At 38.4% G+C, this 25077-nt stretch overlaps 1 long non-coding RNA gene across 10 annotated transcripts in view; it reads right to left on the bottom strand.

Moving 5' to 3' along the window:
* Positions 1–25077, bottom strand: part of LOC112922138 (uncharacterized) — a 113653-nt gene that overhangs the window by 26809 nt on the left and 61767 nt on the right. For 8 of the 10 annotated variants that reach the window (XR_011997087.1, XR_003235390.2, XR_011997090.1 and 5 more), the window contains one exon: positions 1598–1722. This is a non-coding gene — a long non-coding RNA (uncharacterized lncRNA). Of the gene's footprint in view, positions 1–478; positions 583–1597; positions 1723–25077 lie in introns of all 10 variants that reach the window. The other 2 variants (XR_011997085.1, XR_011997089.1) reach the window with 1 other exon arrangement.

Below are 25077 nucleotides of genomic sequence, written 5' to 3'. Positions count from 1 at the left end.
CCTATGTCTCTGCCTCTCTGTGTGTGTCTCACAGGAATAAATAAAGAAAATCTTTCTTAAAAATTCATAAAACCTAAATATTATGGCTCATCTTCATACAATGATTGCTGTCCGTAATTACGAATGTTAACACATAAGTCTAGAATTTGGCATTCACCTTGTCATCTATGATGAAGGATACAAAAATAAGTGCCCTTAATAAACTACTCTAAGAATCTACGTGTGGAATAAATCAGTAAATCAATGATACAGAATGAAAACTATTTCTTGACATCTTTTTAATATTGCAACATCAGAAGTCACTTATTAACATGAATAACCTAAACAGAGGGAGAAATTTCTGAATTCAGTACTTCTTCCAGCTTCTGGCAGGAGCTCTGGCCAAAAAGAAAGAATCTAAATACCCAGGAAAGTTTTGTTTCATATGCTTGTTGGTTAATTTTTGTTTTTTTATGGAAGAGACCATTAAAATTTATACCTGTAAGATGGTATGACTCCAACTTTCCACAGCATCGCTGTCCCCCGTAACAATTAATAAAGAAGCTAAAGAAGTTGTGTCTTCCCTGAATTAGATAAAACACCCTGATCCAAAGCAAAAAGATGGAATTATTAGCAAGTTTTGCTCAATTAGTAAATCAAGGCCTCCCCTTATTCTAGAAATTTGTGTGAGATCAAAAGTATAACCTTCCCTTAAACAATACAATTGAGGATTTTTACCCAGTTGTTAATTCAAAAGTATTTTCCTGTGAGGGGAAAAAAAAAAACACAAAAAGATCTTACCACAGATCCATAATTTTGGCATTTTTGAAAGCATGCCTTTGTAAAAAAAATTCCAAAAACAAAGAAAACATTTAAATGCATCAGATTCAACAATCTGCTTATGTTGGTAACATAAGACACACATAGTCTTTCAGGAGGTCCAACTTGAAGAAAAAAAAAATTTTAAAGATATTTTAAAGGACCAGCGACCAAAAACAGAGAGTCTGCTTCAAACTTCTCTTTTTGGTATCAGTGATATATTATATTAGGGAAAAGAAAAAGAAAGGCACTCTTGTCAAAATAACTTTTCATCTCCCCTGATTATGTCTGTTCACAGGTGTAACAGCTGTAACCAAATTTCATGAAGCAGTTAAACTTCCAGCCTTGATTAAAGATACTCCGGACCAGGCCACATTTATCCTAAAAATGTTTTCCTTTTTTTTTTTTTTTTTTTAACTCTTCTGTGGAAAGGGATATGTTCCTCAGTCCCTTATACTGAATATTAGACTCAGTAGATCTTGCCAAATATCATGGAAACCTTTGAAAGAACTGCTCTTATCAACTTGCAAGAAAACGAAATGTGAAATGGGTGTTGCGCAGCAGGGTAGGCTCACTGTATCAAGTGGGATGAAAAAGTACTTTGCAAATGGTAAATAAAGCCCTACATGCATGCAAATTATTCAAACTACTGGTGAAGCTTCCTTCATCGTGATGATGCCAATGGAGACTATGGTGACAATTATAGTAACAGTGGCTACCAAATTCTTGAATATTGAATGATTTTATTGTGTGCCAGCCACAATGCTGAGCACTTTATGTGAATTAGTTTATTACTCACCACAACCAGTGGAGACAGATTATCTTCACTTTACAGATGAACACAGGAAGCTCAGAGAAGTTAAGTAAGTTTCCTAAGGTCACACAGCTCATCAGCCCACGAACACAAAAAGCAGTTCTTCATGCCTTTGTGAAAATGAAAGTGTCAGCAAAGATTCATGAATTATGTCATCATATTATATGATCCAGGAACCCCGACACATGGTTTAGCACTATTGTGTAGTTACTGAAGAAAAAAGATATACACACACACATTTTTCAGATACCCAAAGATATCCTTGAACTAACACATAGATGTGTTCTCTTTGTTTGACAATGATTCAAATAAGCCATGTAATTTTGCTATGCAAAGGGTCTTTCTAGCATCAAGTAAGCATGCACTAAATGCTTGATAAATGAGCATGCTCCCCAGTGTGGCAGTATTTACCTTACTTGCGTGGCACATTACTCAGAAATCTTTGGTTTGCAAATGACAAAAAGTCAACTCTAATCAGCTAAAGCCAAAAGAGGAATTGATTAGTCGACAGAAGTGAAGCGTCTAGAGAGCTCTGGTTTTGAGCATAGCTGAGGGAGAGCACTCAGGTAAGGCTTCTTGTCCGTCTCACTATTGCTGCTGCTCTACTCTGCTCTGGCTTCCTTCTCAAGTCAGGCTCCCACCGCCAGCAGTCATCGGATAATATGCGGCTGTTCTAGATATGAGAGCACTTCTGTCTTTGTATCACCAACCACAGTCCCAGGGAAGCCTTGAACTGGCTTAGCCTGGATCATAGACCATTCTTGGACAAGTCAGAGGCATTAGGCATCTGATTGACCAACAGAGAAGGAGGGGGAAGTGGGGAAAAGGAAGAAAAAAATAGAAGTGGATCCTGGTGATAAACACAAGTGTAACACAAGAGTGGCGGCTCAAACCAGAGGTATCTTGCTGGTTTTAATCTTCTATATTATCTCAAAAGTTTAGCTTCCAAGACAAGACATGGATTGCAAATCAGTCCGTGTTCCTTTACAGATCATTCTTTATTTGTGCCTGCCCAATTTATTGTATTTAAGGGAAATGAACAAAGCTTTGAAAAAGGCAAGGCTTATAGAGATGATGCCATTCATGGGGGAAAATTGTTTCTTTCTCTGCTTTATTATATTGGTCAAAATTATGCTCCAAACCACGGTGACACTTTATTATACTATTCCCATAAATCTACATTCATCTTCCAGTTCATAAATTAGGAAAAGGAGACTACAGAGTGTGCCCCATTACATGTTTACTTTTTTTTTTTTTTTCTCAGACTCTACAAAAAACGATGGGAGTTTCCTGTGGTTCTTTCTTATGCAGTAATATCCTTTGGCCCCATGGCACACAAAGGTCTCATTGAGCAGAAGAGCAGTACACTTCTGTGCAAGGGCCGAGAGTTGGGGATCCAGGAAATTCTCAACTGGTTTAACAAGAATGAGCACCACACCTTAAAACTCCACAGTGACCAAGTCACAAAAATTGGGTCTGTGATGAGAATTGGCAAAAATTAAGGAAGTGCCTTCAGGCAGTTGGGGTCTGTGGAGATTGAGAATTAAGATAAAGGCAAATGAGAATCTCAGGACATTCTGCTTCATCCCAGTGCCACATGTTACTAAGACTTCTTCCCACCTTCAACAGAGAAAGAAAGAGACCCTAATGGAGAGCCCATTCCACTGCATACAGATGCCTGTCCTCACACCCTGACCCTGCAGCCCCCAAAGCATCACTCTTATTAAAACCTCCCCCTTCCCATAACTTTTTCTTTTTCTTTTTCTTTTTCTTTTTTTTAAGATTTGATTTATTTATTCATGAGAGACACAGAGAGAGAGAGACTCCCTGTGCCTATGTCTCCCTGCAGCAGAGCCCGATATGGGACTTCATCTCAGGACCCCAGGATCATGACCTGAGCCAAAGGCAGGTGCTCAACCACTGAGGCACCCAGGTGCCCCTTCTTTTTCTTTTAGATCCAGGGCAAAAGAGTGAGTAAGCCCTACTCCTCGACTCATTGTCATTGTAAGTTTGTACCAGGCCCTTCACTTATTTGTTTACTTCATGGGACTGCATGACTGGTCTCTATCTGGCTCCCCTGTTCTGACTACTTAATGGGGAACCTCCCATGGTGACATTCTCAGGTTCATATCATGTAAGTGGGAGAATCTGAGGCTCAAAGAGGTTAAGTGATATGTCTAACTTCACATAGCTAGTTAAGCGGTAGAGTCAGGATTTTAAGCCAAATTTCTCTGACTCCTGGGTTTGTACCAGTCAACTGTACCATAATGCTTTCCACAGGAATCTTTTGATTCAATGACCTATGCTAAGAGGGAACAGGACCTTCCCTTCATCTGGCATCCATTGCCCCAGGTGACTTCCAGCCAGCAGGCAGAGGAGAGCCCACCCTGACACAAGGACCCAGGTTCCCTAGCCTGGGCCAACAGCGATGTGTAATCAGAGGTGAAGGATTGCCCCATTGGCTTGGGGCCAGCAGAGCTTAGCCACCCCCCCTCGCACCCCTGATGCAGGCAGATTAACAGCTGCCATCTGGCAAATAGAGTCTCTCCATGCAAACTGCAACTCCCCCCACCCCCTGCCCCGGGTGAATCACTAGAATGTCCAATACCAGTCAGGCCCAATGAAACTTTGACGGCTCTATTAACGAAGATGAAAACTTGAGATATGCCAAATACAGATTAAATGGCATCTTGGTAACATGATTATCTCTGAATTACTAGCTGCATGGTGAGACAGCCAAGTGACTAATCCTAGGGAAGCCTGGGCACTTGGGAGGCAAGATCTGCTACTTTCAGGATGCCATTCATTGCATTGGGGTTATACTTTAACTAAATGGAACCCCGAGAATGACTTCCTCTGTTGTAGTCACACTTTTTGAGAAAATATTTAATTTCATAAAGTTCTGAGATCCCAAATTTAGAGTGATCTGTTATAAGATGAGCAGTGAATATGTCAGGAAAAAAACAAGGAACACAAGAAATTGTCTCACGATCATGTACGTAGTTTTGTCAATAAAATGAGCAGAAGTGACAGGATCCAGATGATAGAGGGGAAAGCCTCAAAGGGTTCGCTGGCTCCCACTTTCTACTGTCTTTTGCAAGCTATCTATCTAGTGAGCTCTTCTACACTAGGGCTTTCAGTACATTAGCTGCATTAGCCCACATTATTTTCCTTGAGGTAGGCATTGTTATTCTCATCTTCCATATAGGAAAGTTCAGGCTTAAAATTAGTAGTAACTTGTCTGAGGTCCAACACTTAGTATCTGGCCATGCAGAGACTCAACTTAGGGTCTTTTCACATCCAAGGTTTGTATGGACTTGCCATGATTTGACCTCCCGATTTTAAGGAGCTATAGAGAATTATGAAAGGGCTCCAAGAATTATTTCTAAAACAAATGGAAGGGCAGCCCAAATAAAGAAGTTATGAAACACCCATCTTTAAGACACAAGATTGGGGGGTGCCTGGCTGGCTCAGTTGGTAGAATAGGCTACTCTCGATCTTGTGAGTTTAAGCCCCACATTGAGGGTAGAAATAACTTAAAAAAAAAAAAAAAGACACAAGATTGGAAGTTGTCAAGTAGTGGTGTGTTGGGGGAGTGACTATGAAGATCTGTGAACAATTTGACAAATAAAATGTCTTAGATTTTAGCTAGAATTGTGTAAAAAAATACTTTATTTGGCAGTTAGGGAATGAACAATGAAACCTCCAACATCCCACTTAGGCCCAAATGTCTCTAAATAATACAGTTTAGGGGCACCTAGGTGGCTCAGTCCATTAAGTGTTTGCCTTCAGCTCGCATCATGATTTCAGGGTCCTGGGGTCATGCCCCGTATCAGGCTCCCTGCTCAGCGGAGAGCCTGCTTCTTCTCTCTCCGTTACTTGTGCTCTCTCTATCTCTGTCTCTGTCTGTCTGTCTGTCTCTCTCAAACAAATAAATAAAATCTCTAAATAAATAAATAAATAAAATAATAAATAATAATTTATCTATTTTAAATAATAGATAAATAAATAGATAAATAAACAAATAATTATAGGATGCCAAGGACGTGAATTGGTGGCATGATATATGGTCTACATTGTGCATTGTAAAAAGTTATCTAAATACATATTGAGAAAACCTCATACTTTTTCCGCTCTATTGAAGTGAGTGTATTCCCTTGCACACAAGCTAGAAAAACAAACATTGTCTCTAAGACTTCTGATATACTGTACCTTTTCAATCAGATGCATAATTGTGGTAGGACTGTTATTGCTTACATTCACACTCTCACTAGAGACTTTAATTTTTGGTTAAGTTCTTAAAATCCCTTTCTGGAAAAACAAATGAGATCACATTCTCCATTCTCCTGGTTAACAGTGTCATTATCACACACAGATTCTCAAACAATCAGCTAAATTCCATTGTCATTCTGAATTTCTTCTCTTTCTTTTCTGGTGCATTCACAGAACTTATTCAGTCTTCTGCCTTCTCAATGGAAAAAATTTTATAGAAACTACCATAAACGATACATAATTGAGAATGGCTTTAAAAAGCCATATGGAAGGATGAATAATCTTCCCTTTTGTTTTCATCTTTCCTAAATATTCTTCCATTTTGTGTTTTGCGATACCTTTTGCACCCTGCTTTGGTCGAAATTGTTGTTGGCCATTTGCCAGTTTGAAATGTCCTACAAAATGAATTGCTTCTTTTGTAAATAAGAAAAAACTTTGAGAAATATTGCTTCAAAATACTGTGTCATAGTTATAGCTAGCTGGTAGCATTTTCTGTAGGGGCAAAGGAAGGTGGTGAGTTTATTGTCTGTTCAGCATGTATAAATCATGATCCAGGTAATATTTTGTGCTTGCCTTCGTATCTTCTAGTGGCTGTGGTTTGGGGCATCACAAATATTCTTTCAGGAAAGAATCACATATTTCCTGTGTCAGAATGGGCTTTCATTTTGGATTAAACTTTCAAAGGACGCCAGTACCAGATGAAAATTGGGACAAATCTTTAACCACCAATTTCTTGGCTGAGGCTTAACGAGGACACCATGATTTTCAAGTGAATGAGATCACCCACTTTCACTGGCTTCCTTTTCTTACTTTTTACTTTCAGAAGTTAATTTATTCCTCTTACAACTTAAATGCCAAGCTCTTCTAATATTATTCTTGCAAGGTAACTTCTGATTTAGCCACTCTTCTCTTTTTCCCAGATCACCCTATGCTTTTCAGAAAAAAGAAATATCTCTAAATGGCACATCATGGACAAATATCAGAGTTGTGAGCTCATTCTTAAACCAAAGGGGTTGTCAAAGTTAACCCAATAATGTATTGTGGGCAATTCATGTATAGGGCACATTATCATATAAATAATAATGTTTTATAATTTTCACAAACTTGGAAATGATAGTGAAAGCACACTTGAGAGAAGCCTTTAAAGCTCACATTTAAAAGAGATATAGTTCTCAAAAAAAAAAAAAGAAATATAGTTCTCTATTTTTGCCCAGTGAAATGCTTATATATATTCACACTATGAATCACTATGTTGGATTATTAAAATAACTTTCAATAATTTTCTTTCCAAATACAATTATTCTTGAATCATATATCTTAATATAATATTCAAGATTATGAGGATAGAATGAAAAAAAACTTTACTGAAATGATGGGCCCTGTAAGGCAGGATTGGATTGATGGTCAATTAAAACTGTACCTGTACACTTTCATTCACAATGTGGATTATTTTTCTTCACCTCAGAAAATTAGCTGAAATAAGATGTATTATACCAAGATATCTGGGCAGGAAATTGCCACTAGGTGTGAACAAGAGACATCCAATCTCTCCATTCTAATGAAAATGCAATCAGTCATATCTATACAAAAAGAAAAGACAAAATATCCCCAAGACTCAAATATTTAGAAAATCACCATTAAAAATCAGTTCATGAAAAAAAAAAAAATCAGTTCATGTACAACTTATACTGAGAAGAACTGAATTAATGAATCAGATGCAAAAAAAAAAGTCAAGCTTTGTTGATTTTAAGCTCCTCTCCCACTGACTTTTTTATTTGAAAAAAAATTTTTAAGAAAAAAAATCAGCTTCAACGTCTCTCTAAAAGAAAATACATATATATATGACATCTGGGCTCTCCTTGGATATACAGTGTATCTAAGAGCTACTCAGAATCAATGCATAAGAAATACATTATAAAACAATGCAAATACTTCATAGCACAGTTAGCCAAGCCATAGCCAAATACAGAGCAAAAATACAGTGAGGAGAGCCTGTTGGATAAGAGACATGAAGATTCTTCATCTTTCTATATCATAGCTCAAATAAGCCAATTTTCATCTTGGGAAAGTCTTCATTTTAAAGACCAAGGCCCAATATTCTAACATCTTGGGGTTAAAAAGAGAATCTGGACAGCATAGTTTAGTGGAAATGTTACTGGAGACCAACAATTACCAATGTCACGATGAATATCTTGAAAAATATTAACCAACTCATAAGCTTCACTACTTGTGTGTGTGTGTGTGTACGTGTGTACATGTGTGTTTTAATACAAGTGTTTTCCCGAATAAACTTGGCCAAAAAACTCCTTCTTTAGCTGCTGGTATATTTTTGTTTTCATATGTGGCACTGAACGAATTTCTGTAGTTGTGAACAACTACATTTGATTAAAATCTGTCAGACTTATCTTTTTAGCAGGAGAAAAGAAATATGTGTTTCTGCAGAAAGGAAATCAATGTGTCTTTATGATAGATGCAGAGAAGAAAGTTGGATACTGTCACTTTAGGTGATGAAGCAGAAAGACAGGGTAGCTCCCTTGCCATCATCATTGGCTACTGACATAATTGTTGTGAGGCAAAGCCCTATTTAAATTTTATAATCCTTGTTTATAGGATAGACTTACAGTCACTGACCTAATAGTTATCACTCCAACTGGTTAAGTTACAAAGTCTTGTGTCTGAGGTGTCCATAGTTTGCTTTGTTTAAATTTTTTTAGTCAATATCTTTGAGGCAGAGCTCTGCTCTATTGCTCTTCTGCACTGTAAGAAAGAATACTCCCTTCCCCATAAGAAGGCACCAGGTCTTCAAGGGCAGGTAACTGTAGCAGAGAATCTCCTTTATCAAGGAAAACAGAAGAAAGAAACCTCAAAATCTTCCCCCAGGCAGTGCCTGAGACAAATGAAGCAGAAAGCATCCTCAAAGGGACAATTGGAAGACTGTTTCATGACAAAAATATGCCCAGAGATTTCTTCCTTTCTCTTGGGACACACCAACCTACCCAGGATCCCAAGGGTCTCTAGATACAGCTCTGCCAGATAGAAAAAAAGATTCATCCTTGGAATTGTGAGATTATAAAATTCTCCATTCCAAAATGGTACAACAGCAGACACTTACCCTGTTAAGAGAGCCTCAGAAAATCAGGGTGAGCCAAGATGTCTTTGCAGCATGAGTCTCTACTGTCTCTGTGATTCCAACCAGTAAAACCATTTTAATGAGCTTATAAAGCCATGCCAAGATCTGTGAACTCACATGTCAGTTGAAATTACTATCTCTCCAGCTTCGTGAATGGCATCTGTCAGTAAAGTATCTGAAGTGTTTATTTGGGGCCGATTTCAATAATGTTCGATGTATAAGTTCCTCTCATAACTAACTTTTTAAAAAATATTTTATTTACTAACTTGAGAAAGGAGAGAGAGAGAACAAGTGGGGGAGGGACAGAGGGAGAAGCAGACCCCCCACTGAACAGGGAGCCCGACACAGGACTTGATACCAAGATCTTGGGATCATGACCTGACTGCAGGCAGACGCTTAACCAACTGAGCCACCCAGCACCGTTAATTAACTTGTTAAAAAATGATATGTTGTTTTTGTTCTGTAATTAATGAATGTTCCTAGAAGGCACTACATTGATGTGAGTGTGCATGTGTGCACTTTGCATATTTGCCCAGACCTGATTAAACCATTAAATGATAGTGGGTGTAGACCACCTAGCCAGGTTTTGGAACATGGTAGCTATTCCTTATAGGTTCATTCTTTATTTATAATTCCTCACTTCAACTTGGGTATCCTAGAAATTAAATCAATAAGCACAAATAACTAATGCATTTGCCTAAAGCTAAATGACTCTCTTTTCCCCCAATGTCCACCTTCTCTCCCTACATCACTCCTACAATCTCCAAGCTATTCAAGTATCAGAGTTTAAGAATTACACATTAAGAATTCATTGGCCATCATCACATCCATTATAAGTAATTGGAAGCCTTCCCACAATTTATGTAAAATTGGAATACTTAAGATAGATTCTTATATTACAGTAATAGATGCTATCTGGTAATTGTGTCATATGCTTTGGATACACTAAAGGATTTGATTTGCTAATACTCTGTTTTTAATTCTTTATAGAAATTGATCTTCAAATTCTGTACTTTTTTAAGATTTTATTTCTTTATTTCAGAGAGAGAGAGAAAGCATGCCAGCGGGGAGAGGCAGAGGGGGATGGAGAGGGAGAAAGAATTTGAAGCAGACTCTGGAGTGAGTGAGGAGCCCTGACTTGGGGGCTCAAAACCACAACCTTGAGACCATGACCTGAGCTGAAACTAAGAATCAGATGCTTAACCAACTGAGCCACCCAGGTGCCCCTGTACAGTCTTGAGACTCTGTCTTCACAAAATTATTTTATATATTTCCTTTTTATGGGCAAATAGATTTTGTGTAACACTGAAATTGATTTTTTTAAGCTGTAATGGGGACACCTGGGTGGCTCAGTGGTTGAGTGCCTGCCTTCAGCTTGGGTCATGATCCCCAGGTCCTGGGACCAAGTCCCACACTGGGCTCCCCACAGGGAGCCTGCTTCTCCCTCTGCCTGTGTCTCTGTCTCTCTCTGTGTGTCTCTCATGAATAAATAAATAAAATATTTAAAATTTTTTAAATTAAAAATAAATAAAACTGTAATGAATTCACTTATAAAACCATCTAGATCTGGTGACTTTTTCAGTGATAGATCTTTTAATTTCCAATCTCTTCACTAATAATTGGTCTAGTCATGTTTCTTAAACTAGTTATTTTAAGAGTTTTTATTTTTACTAGAGAATTTTCCTCTGCCTTGAGGTTTTCACATTTATATCTAGAGTTGTACATAACATCTACCAGTAACTTCTCTCATCTCCGTATTTGTGGTTATATTCCTTGAAAATGCTGTATTTATCTTGATTTCTCTCTATTAGGCTTGTCAGGGGTGTATCTAGTTCAGTAAACTTTCAAAAAAAACTAATTTTGATTTTACTTATCCCATTTTGTGTTTGTTTTCTATCTCCTTCAGTTTTAGATTTCATCTTTATTAATTTCCTCCCTCTACATCCCCATTGTATTTTGTTCCTTTTGAATTTGAATTTTCTAAAATTTATTCTCAATCTTTATTTTTTTAAAGATTTATTTATCTAGGGACACCTAGATAGCTCAGCAGTTAAGCATCTGCCTTCAGCTCAGGGCGTGATCCTGGTATCTGGGATCAAGGCCCACATCGGACTCCCTTCATAGAGCCTGCTTCTCCCTCTGCCTGTGTCTCTGCCTCTCTCTCTATGTCTCTCATGAATGAATAAATAAAATCTTTTTTAAAAAGATGTATTTATCGGGATCCCTGGGTGGCGCAGCGGTTTGGCGCCTGCCTTTGGCCCAGGGCGCGATCCTGGAGACCCGGGATCGAATCCCACGTCGGGCTCCCGGTGCATGGAGCCTGCTTCTCCCTCTGCCTGTGTCTCTGCCTCTCTCTCTCTCTCTCTCTCTGTATGACTATCATAAATAAAAAAAAAATTAAAAAGATGTATTTATCTATTTGAGAGAGAGAAAGAGAAAGCATGCAGAGGGGAGGGGCAGAGTAAGAGGGAGAAAGAGTCTTAAGCAGACTCCATGTTGAGGACTGAATGATCAGGACTCTGAGATCAGGACCCTGAGATCACAACCGGAGACAAAACCAAGAGTCAGACACTTAACCAACTATGCCACCAGATGCCCTTCAATCTTTATTTTCTTAAACACTGAAGACAATTTCAAGATACAAGGTTTTTCCTAGTACAAAGTATGCTTGAATGTCTCATATTTTATATACTCATACTGTATTGTAACTGCACTCTTGTATCTGAGCATCATACCTCCATAGTTGCCACATTTGTGTGTGTGTGTGTGTGTGTGTGTGTGTACTGTCACAAAGATTAGGATTTCTACCTCTCTAAGTAACTCTTTATACCACCCAGAGTACCCAGCCAAGCTTTTTGCCCATGTGCAGAATTTTTAAGTTATAGAAAGCAAAAAACTTGCCAGAGTATTTAACTCAAAGAAGCCTATGCACACCTACCCATTTATCTTCCAAGAATCAGGGGACGCTGGAAAACAGAATGCTCCATGGTGATGATTCTGGTGCATTGGATAATGAAAAAGGAAGGTGTGGCATCAGATTTAAGCAAGTTAGAGATGGGCTCCAATTCCACTTACCACTGAGTGATTTATCTTCTCAGAACCTCAATTTATTCACATATAAAGTTTAAAAAAAATCCTTACTCCGAAAGCTGTTATGGGGATTAAATGAGATAATCCATGAATGTGCCTCACACATAATAAGAGCTCCATAATTATGAGCTCCCAGCATTACTGCTATTAGCATTATCATTACAGTGGGGGCAAAGTGATGAAGTACTAAAGAATGGAGGGGCAGAAGCAAGTTAAGGGGAAGGGGAGCTGGGAAAAAGACAAGAAATAGAGGACCTGAGCCCTGTCTTAACCCAGTGGTTTTGGAAACACTGATTATTTAAAGAGCTTTTAAATCATTTCCCACTAATGATGACTGGGTTGGGTCTATATTTTGTTTCCATCTTGCTAAATAGTGTTACACCAAACCTCTCAAAAAAGTGTCCTGCCCAATTTGCCCCAAAGAAGACCACAGGGATGGAGTGTGTTGGGTAAGGTGAAATGGCACAACAGTCATGCCACCACCAGCTGGTGACTGAGTGCCCATGCCTGGAAAACTTCAGCTTTACGGGCCTGTCTTGTGGAAAAAAGAAGCACCCATTTTGTTTTCATTTTGTGGGTGAAATGAAGTCTAGGAAGGGGCAGCTGCACCTTATCACTGTCCCACTTGGCCAGAGATCTTTCAGAGACTCCAGCCACAGGGTTGGGTTCTAACCTCACTCTTGCCATTGACTAATGGTGTGGCCTTGGACAAGGTGTGTAACCTTTCTGTGTCTCAGTAAAAGAGGGATTTTTTTTACAAACATTTATAAAGCACTATTTTAAGTGCCTTACATATATTAATCTATTTAATTCTTACAAATATAGGAACTAAGTGAGATAAGGTGTAGTGAGGATTAAATGAATATATTTAAAGTACTTACAGACCTTGTTTGGCATAATGAGTGCAATGGAAGTATGAACTGCTACTGTCATCACTGTTGTAAATGCTACACATTAGCTGTCACCATCCTCGTCACCATCACCAACATCACCATCATCATCATCAACACCATCACCATTATCATCACTGGGCTCAGTTGCAGTATAGTATTTTCTCTCTCTTCATTCCACCTGCAAAATTTCTTCCCATTTCTCAAGCACAAAGAGTAATTTTTGTATTTCCTTCACATCTTCCTCCCCATCTTACATTTACCATCCTCATGTTCTAAGACCCTACTTCTTCCCACAAACTTAAAAGAATGCCAACTCTCCCCAGACCAACAGTGTGTCAAGCATAGTGTTAGGGGTTCCCACCTACACACAGTCTGAGGCACAAGGTGTCAGGACCAACCCAGTCAAAAAGCTGAGATTCAAACACCTGTTCATTGACCTCCAAAGTCACTCTTGCCTTATTATAGCCACATAGCCTTAAAATATCCATGTTTTTACCTATCACTCTCAAACCTGAAATGGTTTGTTCACAAAGCATATCGTCCAAGTTTTTTAAATAAATAATTATGCTACCTGGATATATTTATATCTTATTCTCAGTCTTCTATATGTTTGAAATTTTCAAAAAATACGTGAACTGATCTGTAGCATATAATATGCCTTCTTGACAAACAACAGTTTCTTAGTCAAGATACATAAACCTCTTGAGATGCTTATACCAATTAAGATGTCTTACTATACATATTTTAGAGCAATATCTTGACAGAGAGAAAAGTTATAAATGACCCAAATGTTGAGTAAATATGAATTGGTTAAGGATACATTAGTAAATCCAGAAAATGAAATAGTTTGAAGCCATAAAAATTATATTAAATAAATACATCTGCGTATATAGAACAGGATGCAATTTTACGTACCTGCAAGGATATATAGCAATGGGTTCACAATGGCTGATTTGTTTTGAAAGGGAAAATTCATCCTGGGAATGAATGCTTTTAGTTTTGCTCTTTATATATTCTAAATTTTCTATGTAACAAATATACATTGCTTTTATAATATCTCAAAACAATAGAAGAAACTAGGTTCTGGTGGAAAACATAGTTGCACTTATCTCAACCAGCTCAACTGTCCCCAGTTAAGCTTTTAATCTACTGTCTCATCAGGCTGTGCATTTGTTTGATAGATGGCTAAGTTGCCTCTGGCCTATCATACTGTTATTTGCTTTGAACTCTAAACATCTGGGTGGCAAAATCTCTAGCTGTTTAATATTGGGCTTTTTTAGTGTTTGAATATATAGAAAAAACACGTAAAATTCTTCAGATCATCATGATAAAATGAACAACTAGTTCTATGCACTAAAGGCAAAATTAACCTCATAACTTTGGTGCAGGAAGAGAAATAAGGGTTGACCCGTGTCACTCTCCTATGTCCCATTTCAGTGGCATCCTACAGAGCACAGGACACTGAGTGCCCTTAGCCATGTTGAAATAATCACAAATACAGGTCTCTTAACCACCTACTGCACTTTCTTTCTGGTATAATAGTTACACCATAGAAACAACCCCTTTGCTTCAATAGATAGTTAACCATATTCATTAACAATTTTCAAAGCCCTTATTTTTCTTACCACTCTGAGCATGCACTTTATATATTAATGATAATGAACACATGTTTAGGAACTAGTAAAGAGCTGAATTCACATTTTGTATTGAATTTATATTTTATATTTATATTTTCTGATTAAAATCAGGAGGATAGCTGGTAATATTTTTTTCTCCTATAGGAGAGAAAGAGAGGGGTTTTGCCTGCTTAAAAACTAAAATGGGGCTCCCTGGGTGGCACAGTCAGTTAAGTGGTTTTGGCTCAGGTCTGATCTCAGAGTCATGAGACTGAGCCCCCCTTCAGGCTCCATGCTCCAAGAGGAGTCTGCTTGATTTTTCTCTCCCCTTCGGCCCCTCCCCTCTGCTCTCTCTCTCTCTCTCTCTCTCTCTCTGTATCTCTCTAAAATAAATAAATAAATCTAAAAATTGTATCTGAAAAATTAAAATTTCAATTAAACATCCAGATATTCTATATTCGTGACATCAAATACATAAAGAACTGGGTTTGGGGGGATTGTAGGGGTTCTTTTTTAATTTTTATTTAGTCAATTGGCATTATGTGAAACACCACAATGGAACTGAAAAACTCTCCTCTATTTCAAAAATCAGAATACAATAAGCTGAACTTTCTTCTTGTATCTTTCTCAGAAGTTTTTGGAAAATGTGATGGGCATGGGTTAAAAGTATTAAAAGCCAGGGCACCTGATGGCTCAACAGTACTCTTACTGTGAGGACATTTTATAAAGAAATGACATAATGGCATTAGCATTTTAATGTTTAAAGTATCATTCTGGCAATAGTATGAAGAATAGATTGGTAAGCATATAATATTGTGGGCTGTTGCAATATTTCATATAAAAAATATTAAGAACTGAATTAAGGGTGTTACAGTTAGGGATGGAAAAAAGCAAGCAGGGTCAAACAGTAGTTAGTCGTTAGCAGTGACAGAACTTGTGAATTGGTTTGATGAAGAGTAAAGATGAAGAGAAGAGCCTGTGATAGTCCTAGGTTTTGGCCTTGAGCAACCAAGGAGATGGCACCACATTTTCCCAAATCAGGGCATACAGGAGGAGAAAGAGATTTTTTCCAGGGAAGTAGTTAGAGGAGATATCACAATTCATTTTCCAGGCATTGCATTTATGGTATCTAGAAGAAATCTAAGGAAAAATTTGCATTCACTAGAATGTAAGATCCATGAGGGCAGGGACCTTGTTGGTTTAGTTCAGCCAATCAGACAGGTGGCTTTCAACATATTCATTGCTGTGCACGACAACTGAAAGATGATAAATGCTCAGCAAATTCTAGTTGAATAAGTGTTCTCCAATGAATTTGTGGGTCTAGATCTCAGGACAGCGTTTCAGGAAATTATTCAATGCTCTCTGGTTTCCAGAGAACTCTGGAGTCTCCTCTGATGTCCACCAAGACCATTTTACATCTTCACATACTGTGATTCTGGTCCACTCCCAAGGGAGCGAATTACAAAAATCTTACTAAGATCCCAGTGGTCTTGTTACTCTTTGTTTGCAGATATAGGCGAGGTTGTTTGTTTACTGACACAGGAGGAAAAATTACAAAATAAATTTTCGAAGTGGTCAGACTGAGCAGAATGAATGGTAAAGTCATAGCATTGCAGTGAGCCTCGTTTTTTTTTTATTTTTTTAATCAGACATATGGCTTTCAAGTTGCTATTGAAATGGTTAGGAGGGCCAAATAGAATTATTGAAGATGGCTGTGATCCACATATACACCAAAACTCTAAAGGAGATTGTTGTATTAGAATGAGTAGCAGTGGGAAATACATAGCACCAGCAGAAATCTGGAAAAGACCTTAAGAAAGGAAAACCGCCTTAGTAAATGGCTCTGCTACTTGGAGAAGTTGGAACAAATCTTCCTTGCCAGAGAAGCTTGAATTACCTGCCTATCCCTTTAAGCATTTTCATGTACAAATCAAACACAGATGGCCCATTACGTTTATGACCTCCTGTCAATTACTCTAGATGGAGCATGCATTAATTATTGAAATATTTTCATAGTATACAAGTTTTTAGTGGTTACATTGCCTCAGATAATTTCAACTTTCTGATTAGAAGCTGGTATAAACTATTTTATTTATGAAAATTAATCTCTTGAATGTAGTAAAACCCACAAATACAGTAGTAGATTTTTTTTTCCATTTTACAAAGCCAAACTAAAAATCCTGGCCCCTATCCTTGGAAGTCAGCGTTATGTTAGCATTGCATGCAATACATAAACTCTGCCAAAATCTATTACAATTGTAGTAAATTTTGATTACTGGAGTTGTTTGTTATTTATGTCTAGAAGATAAAGATAATATTGGGAATAGCCCTCTCCTATTCAATGTATAAATTACATCCATAAAATATCTTGTTTTGTAAACAGTAAAATAAAAAAAAAAAAGACTAAACTTGGTAGAAGCTTCAAATATTTGCATCTACTTTCGTTCAAGTCAATAAACACTTTGGATGATGTAAAAGTCCACAGAGTGCTTAGACTTTTAACTGTGCCACTAGTTTTGGTCTGGCATGTTAAAAAAAAAAATGCTGGGGCCTTTTGACTGTTAAAGAAAAATAAGAATATTCCAACGAAGCTTCATTTTCAGAGAACATAAAGATACATGGAAAGGGAGCTTCGAGAAAGGCTTATGTGTTTTCTGTCATTCTGGAAGGAAACTATTCGTTCAACAAACCTCAAGCACCTACTATGTGCAGAGAACCTTTCTGGGCATTTGGAGTACCTTGAGGAACAAAACAAAGATTTCTTCTCCTACCAGGATAGGTTCTAGGAGAATTGATTGCCTCCTTTAATCTTTTTGCACAGAGAACGCTAAAGCTCAGAGAGGTAAGCTAACTGACCTAACATCACCCAGAAAGAAAGCTGTAAGTCATAATAAGAGCCTAGGCCATCGGAACCCATCTTCTTAACCAAACATATCTCTTGTACCTTTCCCATTTCCAACTGACCTTTTTCTGGGTCCTTGAGAAGTTAATATTTGAATGTAGCTAGCTGGACTCTATTCAGTAGAAGTCCTCAGCTAGGCAGACTGGCCCTAAAAAAAATGTCTCAGGGCACCTGGGTGGCTCAGTGGTTGAGCATCTGTTTTTGGCTCAGGGCATGATCCCAGAGTCCTGGGATTGAGTTCTGCATTGGGCTCCCCACAGGGAGCTTCTCCCTCTGCCTATGCTCTGCTTGTCTCTGTGTGTCTTTAATGAACAAATAAATAAATCTTTTTAAAATTTTTCTCAATTTGAAAAATCCATCATCTGTGTTTCTTCTCTCTGAAATCCACTCATGTTTAGGCAAAGAATGCTACAAAGAAGACATCATTGATTGTTATACTGTATGTCGGCAAATTGAATTTAAATTAAAAAAAAAAAAGACATCATCACAGGAATGTTGATTTTGGAGCCCAGTGGGAGAAGGTGGCCCTAGAGGCAGCAAGTAAAGTTAACAAGCAATCATTGGCCTCTTTCTCTGGCCAAAGCCAAGGAGGGATTGAAAAGTGGAACTCTAGTGAAGCACAAATGGAAGGTGCTAATGGCACTGTGCTTTCACAATGGGTTTGCATTGTGGGGAAGAAAGCAATCCCCACATGTCATGGTGGCAGCTCAAGGCTGGAAAAGCTAGAATCATGCAAGGGAGGGGGGATATAGAATATGTGTCAGGTGAAAGCGATGCTTATCTATTGGACCCCTCTCTTAGACATTCAAAAAAAAATACTGCTAGTGGGAGAATTCTCACAAAAATTAATGGCATTAGTTAATTGCTGTTCAATTACTTTTGTGTGTTAATTTTGCCACTCTAAAAGAAAATGATCTATTTCCCAACCACAAATAATAAAACTCCCCACCTCCGGTTTATTTAGCACTTCATACTTTCTAAAACCTTCCTGTTATTGGTGAGACTCAGATGGCTGTCTGACGTCACATCAAATTTGATAGACAATAGCCAAGAACTTAGGCTTCCCAACATACAGTATCAAGCTCTGGATACTCTTTCAGGCTTCTCATTTAGTCCTCATCAAAGTAGACAGAGAAAGTGTCATCATGGTCATTGGCCAAATGAGAGCCTGAAGCTCAGGACCCAGAACAAGTCAGTCCCCAATTCAGTTCAAAGGGAAGTGACTGAGCATACAAAGTAGTCCATTAAGGGCGTGTTGGTAAGGAGGGAACAGGTAGGAGAAGCCAAGTCATACAAGAAAAGAAGATGGAATATGCAATAATGGAAGTACGTACAAGGCAAAGAAGTTAGAGGTAGAAGCGATTAATTTCATCCAGGATTGAATAAAAGTCCACTCAGTTACAAATATACCTAATTTGTTGTAATCAAAACTGGAATGATATTGTGACTTGTCATGCAGTGTCTAAAGCTGTTCTTTTTTATGGGATAAAAGAATCACCTGAGAAGCTTGGAAAAAATGCAGTCTCATCCTTAATGAATCAGCAACTTTGCACACAGAGTGCAGGAACCTGATTTTTAATAAGCCATATTTGGAGCCCATGGTCTAAAACCTTGCTACTCAAAGTATGGTCTGTGGACAAGCAGCCACTTAGGAAGAAAGAATCTTAGAACTCACTCAGGTATACTGAATGAGAATGTGCAGTTTAACAAGATCCCCAAGTGACTTCCTCTACATAGCACAATTTAAAGAGCACTGGTCTACAGCTTCCCCCTTCTACTATGTATTCATTTTATTAAAAAAAAATAATAATAAGTCAGGGGCCCCTGAGTGGCTAAGTTGGTTGAACATCCAACTCTTGATTTTGGCTCAGGTCATGATCTCAGGGTCTTGGGATCAAGCCCTGTGTGGGGCTCCACACTCAGCAGGAGATCTTCTTAAGGATTCTCTCTCTCGGGATCCCTAGGTGGCTCAGCGGTTTAGCGCCTGCCTTTGGCCCAGGGCGCGATCCTGGAGTCCCAGGATCCAGTCCCACATCAGGCTCCCTGCATGGAGCCTGCTTCTCCCTCTGCCTGTGTTTCTGCCTCTCTCTCTCTCTATGTCTATCATAAATAAATAAATCTTTTAAAAAAAAAAGGATTCTCTCTCCTCTCCCTCTGCCCCTCCCCCCACTCACATACATGCACACTCTCGTTCTCGCTCTCTCAAATAAACAAATAAATCTATTTAAAAAAGAAAAGACAAATTAACTCGGCATGACGTAAAGTGTTCTTAGTGAACCCACGCAGGACCCAAGGGAGCTCTGTTTTTATCCCCAACTTCCTTCCCAATCTAACATTCTAGATTTCCATCACCGTCTGATAAAAAAAAAAAAAATACAAAATATCCAATCAAGATTTTCTCCTAAATTTTGTTGAAACTCAGCATCTAAGTCGTGGACTATCAAGTATTTCAAGCATTTCCAAAAGTCGCCTGTGACATATTTTGGAAAGTAAATCACAATTTGCACCTGCCTCAATTTCCAGTAAATCTCCTATTTTCCCACAGTTCCTTGAAGACTAGTAAAGCATTCTGGCAATCCCATCTGCTAGTTTTCTTTGTCCCCCTCCACCTCCGCCCCACAAGATAATCAGTCCATCAAGATCAGGAGACACGGGTGTGTTTATAGTAGCTGGGGAAGCTATGACGAATTCTACCCTTGTGCTAAAGCGTCAGGTTCCTTACAAGTGTTTGTTTAAACCAAGCTTCTTGAGTGGAATTGGTGCAATTTCTCCTTGTTTGTAAGGGCAAGGCATACTCTGCCCTACTTAGGAGGAAGCCCTCCAGCCGCCATTCCAGAATAACAGAGGAAGAAATTCCCTTCCTCCAGCCCAATTGTCACCACTCAGCTAGGAGCAATACAGCTAGTGTAATGCCTGGATTTTGACATGCACTTATTATTTTATAATATAAAAGACATTTTAAAGAAATAAAATTACTGGCAATTCTACCACTCTGACAAGTTCATGGGCCATCTGCAAAGGAAGTTAAGTTTACATGTGGGTTTGCCATTTCACTTTCCCTAAGAGTATGTCAAAAATAGTTTTCAACATGGTTATAGACTTCACAGTATTTCCGTGCCGGTATAACAGTTCAATATTGATATGCTATGTATATGTCATCAATCTGCTACTCTTGGACATATCGTGGGCTTCTAATTTTTCATTATTAGAAATGCAGTCTGATCCTAATCAGACTAACAATCTAATTTTAGAATTTTTAGTGACTCAATCCCAATAATTGGCAGGTATCTTTAAAGAAAAGAAAAAGTCAGTCTGTGGCCAGGATGACTTTGCTAACTTACATTAGGCTACTCAGAAGTGTATACCATTAGTTAGAAGGGGGAACAGGCAAAAAAAAAAAAAAAAAAGTATATAAAATCAATGCTTTTTATCTTAAAAATCAGCTGAAAGTACATGCTTTACTAAGAGACCCAAAAGTATCATTTTCATCCATGAATTACTATACATAATATAGACTAAATATGTTATTCATATAATGGGGTTAGCTTCATTGCACTTAAAGGTTCTGAGTTACAAACAATTCATGGGTTATATAGTAGGCCATTTCCTGATTAGATACTTGCACTAGAGTAGAGCTGAATAGAAACTTGCTGTAGCCTAACATTTTAATACAGATGTAATTTGATTACATTCTCACTTTCTGCTTTAGACTGTAGAATTGAAAACACATTACTATCCATCACTTAGAATCTGCTTAACCTTTATTGAGATTATCGTCAGTCCAGCCATTTCATGTAGAACTAGCCCAACATCTGGCTTCCTTTTTCCCTTTCTTGTTCTAATACCTGCAGTTGTCCCCCCAAATAAGGCTGTCACTGACTTTGGTAGAGCATGAGGAAGATGGCTGAAGCCACATTAGGTACCCAACTTTGAGAATCAGGTCTCCTCTGGAGTTCAGGGAAAGGCATTCCAGGGCAAAGGAAGGGCAGAGAGGCAGCAAGGTTTAGGAAATCATGACTATTTTGTTTTGATAAGTATATAAAGAAGGAGGAGGACAAATCTGTCTGGGGACAAATCATGGAGGATTTTGAACAGTAGGACAAAGGGTCTGAATAATAAGAAAATATTGCAAATAAGAACTAAAGCAAATGAGTTTGTGTTTCATAGATTTAGTGGGTGAACTGGATGGAAGAGAGGGGGTGTGCTGGAGTAAATAAGGAGCTTCCATATTGTTTCAAAAGCTGGTGGAGGGAAAGGTCTGAGAAGGCAGCAGTGGAGAATGGAGAGGAGGACACAGGTATAAGGTATTGCAGAGGGGAACAGAAATTCACGAGTGAAGGAGACAGGGAAAGTTGTTCTTGGCAGCTCATTCCAGAACAATGTCCTTCCTGTGCTCTAAGTCCTAAGCAAATACCATTTGTTACAAGGCCATCTTCTCAAATGGTAAAAATCTGTAGGCCTTTGGTATGGAACTGTCTGAAACAATTGCTTGAATCTGGGCATCAATGTTAGGATTGGAATGGAAATGTATGATTGACTTCATGAATGCACTGGAAAAGGATGAATAATAGGCTTAGATTGGTCTCGTTTCTTGGCTGATGCTGCACCATCTCTGATTAGCTGGCCCCCTCAATGGGACTGAGGAGCCCAACTTCTAGACATATGGCCAGTGATTAGGCTGTCTGGCCCAGCTTGCCCAGGAACAAGGAAAACTCAGTGAGAAGGCACTTTGGATGGTCTCCAACTTCTTGGAGAAACAAAGGCAAAGTTTTTAACAAAGAATAGGGGTCACTGAGTGATGTGTAGGTTTGAGCGGAATTGAGAAAAGTCACATCAGCGATGCTAGTAGGACTTTCATTTGAAATTAAAATTGCTAGATAACTTGGCAATAATAATCAAAAAAGAAAATGTACCTACTCGGCAATTTCACTCTAAGTACCTGTGCTAGAAAAATACTCATAGCATACGAGTATTATGAATGTTACACATAGGAGCATATGAGAAATACTCAAATACATAAGGTAGTATGTCCAAGGATATTCACTGCACCACTGTATATGACAGCGAAAAGGTAGAAGGAATCTGCATGCACATTTTATGGAGATAACTCAATGAGTGTTGGTATGGCCATACCATGGGAAATTCTTGAAGGACTTAGAAAGAACAATATACATCTGTTTCCACTAGCAAGTTAGATCTCTTAAGACCCTGATGCATGAAATGATCAAGCACACAATATGTTGCTGAGTATGAAACATGTGATAGAGGGTCTTGGAATAGAAAAAAAAAACTAAGCCTTTGTTAATATAGGTCATATCAAGGAAGTTGGAAAAGCAACTAAGGTTGGAGGTAGTGGCAGGAAGGACGTTAGTTAGCCTCATGCTCTAAATTCTAATATACACAAGACAATAAGTGTATGCTATTTGTTTTAAGTTTCAAAATTTCTTTGGAAATTTTAAATATCTTGGCCCAAAGGAATGGCTTTTTTTCCCACCAAATATCTGCTCTCTACCAAAGACATCTTTCCTCTAAAATGATTCTTTAATTTTTTTTCCTTTTTAAAGTCAGCGAGTCACTGGGTTAATCCATGAGTTAATGGTTGAGTAGCAATGGATAGATAGATAGATAGATAGATAGATAGATAGATAGATAGATGATAGATAGATAGATAAATAGACAGACAGACAGACATGCAAACCTCCATTGGCCAATCTCCCTTAAAGCTACCAATTTCATAGAAGATCACCAAGGCAATTCTGTTCCATTTGATTGTGTTGTCCCCACAGCTTAAAAACATGGCAAAATAAATATCAAATGGCATGCCACTGAACTGTCAACTCAGGGATATCCTTGTGTATGTCATAGTTAAAAGGGAACGTGAAACACCATATCTTCCTGAAATGAGATCAATGAACAGAGCTGATCTGAAATCAGAACTAGATAATCTCAATTGGAACTTATTCACTGGAATATTTTTCTAGGTTCGGAAGTAAGTGGAAACAAGTTATTTTCTAAATTAGAATCTATGTCAGTAGTACCTTTATACAAGTTCCAATCTTAGAGGACAAGGAAGAGCTAATGCAACTTTAATATAGTTTATCAGATAGTGATTACTGCAAGATCGTCTTTTGCTCCCTTACAATCTTTTTTCACTCAAGAACTTGATGGTGTTTGGGGTAAAGTGCTATAAGTGCGATTCTAGCACACGAAGGAAAAGAAAATATTAACCCATGATGTAGCCAAGAGCTGGATTAATCTTCCAGGCAATTCAAAAAAGAATCAGAACACAAACCCCAAAAGGCAGTTTAAACATTCTGAAAAGTGCTAAACTATCTCATCTTGAAAAAGACCACTTCGGTGGGTTTTCAGTTATTTGGGACATGTTGCTTTGAGTCCCTGGTGCAGAAGTCAGTTTTAATGTAAGCTGTTTTCTTTCTCGTGTGTTTTTTAAGTAAGAACCACTATTTCTCTGAGCCTAGAGCTAGACACAGTTGGCCATGCTGAGCATGTGAGAGGCAGTCTGAGAAAGGGGGTTTAATGAGTAACTTTGCAGTTAGAGGCTCTGCCTGAAAACTCCTTCTAACCATTAGACTCGTACTTTCTGTCTGAAATACACACAGACAGAATCTGTCTGATTCACAGCCTCCAGAAGGCTCAGAGATGTTGGCAATCCTGGTAGGGAGACTTCAGAAGTCCCTGATATCTCAAGTGCATCTAAAGGCTTATGCATACTCTCCACCCCTCTCAACCCTGCCCCTGCTCTCTGCACTCCCAAACCCCACCACTTCCCCCACTCCCCCAGCCAGTGTCTGGAGATCGCGTTGACTGGAGTTCTCCCAGAGAGAAAGATTGATAAAGCAAAGCAATCGGAGTTATTTCCTATGCATGAAATTGATTAAATGCTTCACTAAATGGCTTATAAATTTGCTTCTCATATTTCTGTCACCGCTGAAAAGATTACAGAAACTCTGCACATATCCATGTTGTATACAATACCAAATTACAAAAGGTTGTAAAAACTAATGTTTTGTTTAAAGTTTTGAGCAGGACCATATGCCTTCAGTGACCTTGAGTAAGCTATTTTAATTCAAACCATTTCAAAGAATAGAAAGGGGAGAAATATTCAGCTCCATAACAAACCAGACGAGTTGGTAGGTAACCTCCGTTAACTCTGCTGAGCCTCTGCTCCTTCCTAGGAGGATGTGGAGTGAATGCCCTCCTGCACACGTCTTGTGTCTCCAAAGCTGGAAAGCACATGTGGTGTCAACAGGGATATATTTACAAAGGAGATGAAAATAGGGCTTTAAGACCTCCCAAAGCTGAATTTGCTCTATTATTTTTCATTCAGAGATATATCCTGATGAGTTTTGAGTCTTGCATTGACTTGCAGGATGATAGCGAAAAGATGACAAATATTAGCATGAGTGGTGGGGTTGTTTTATGTTTAGGGGTTCTGGTTGTTTATTTTTGATCTTTACACGTCTTTCAGATGCCACTTAAGTTCTATTCTTTCTTCCATGTGAGAATTCCTTCCAACTCTTGAGTAACAATTGAGGGGGTTG

This window comes from Vulpes vulpes, chromosome 14 (genome assembly GCF_048418805.1).
Source record: "Vulpes vulpes isolate BD-2025 chromosome 14, VulVul3, whole genome shotgun sequence".
NCBI lineage: Eukaryota > Metazoa > Chordata > Mammalia > Carnivora > Canidae > Vulpes > Vulpes vulpes.
Note: the sequence above shows the minus strand (reverse complement) of the source record. Positions and strands in the feature narration are given on the sequence as shown.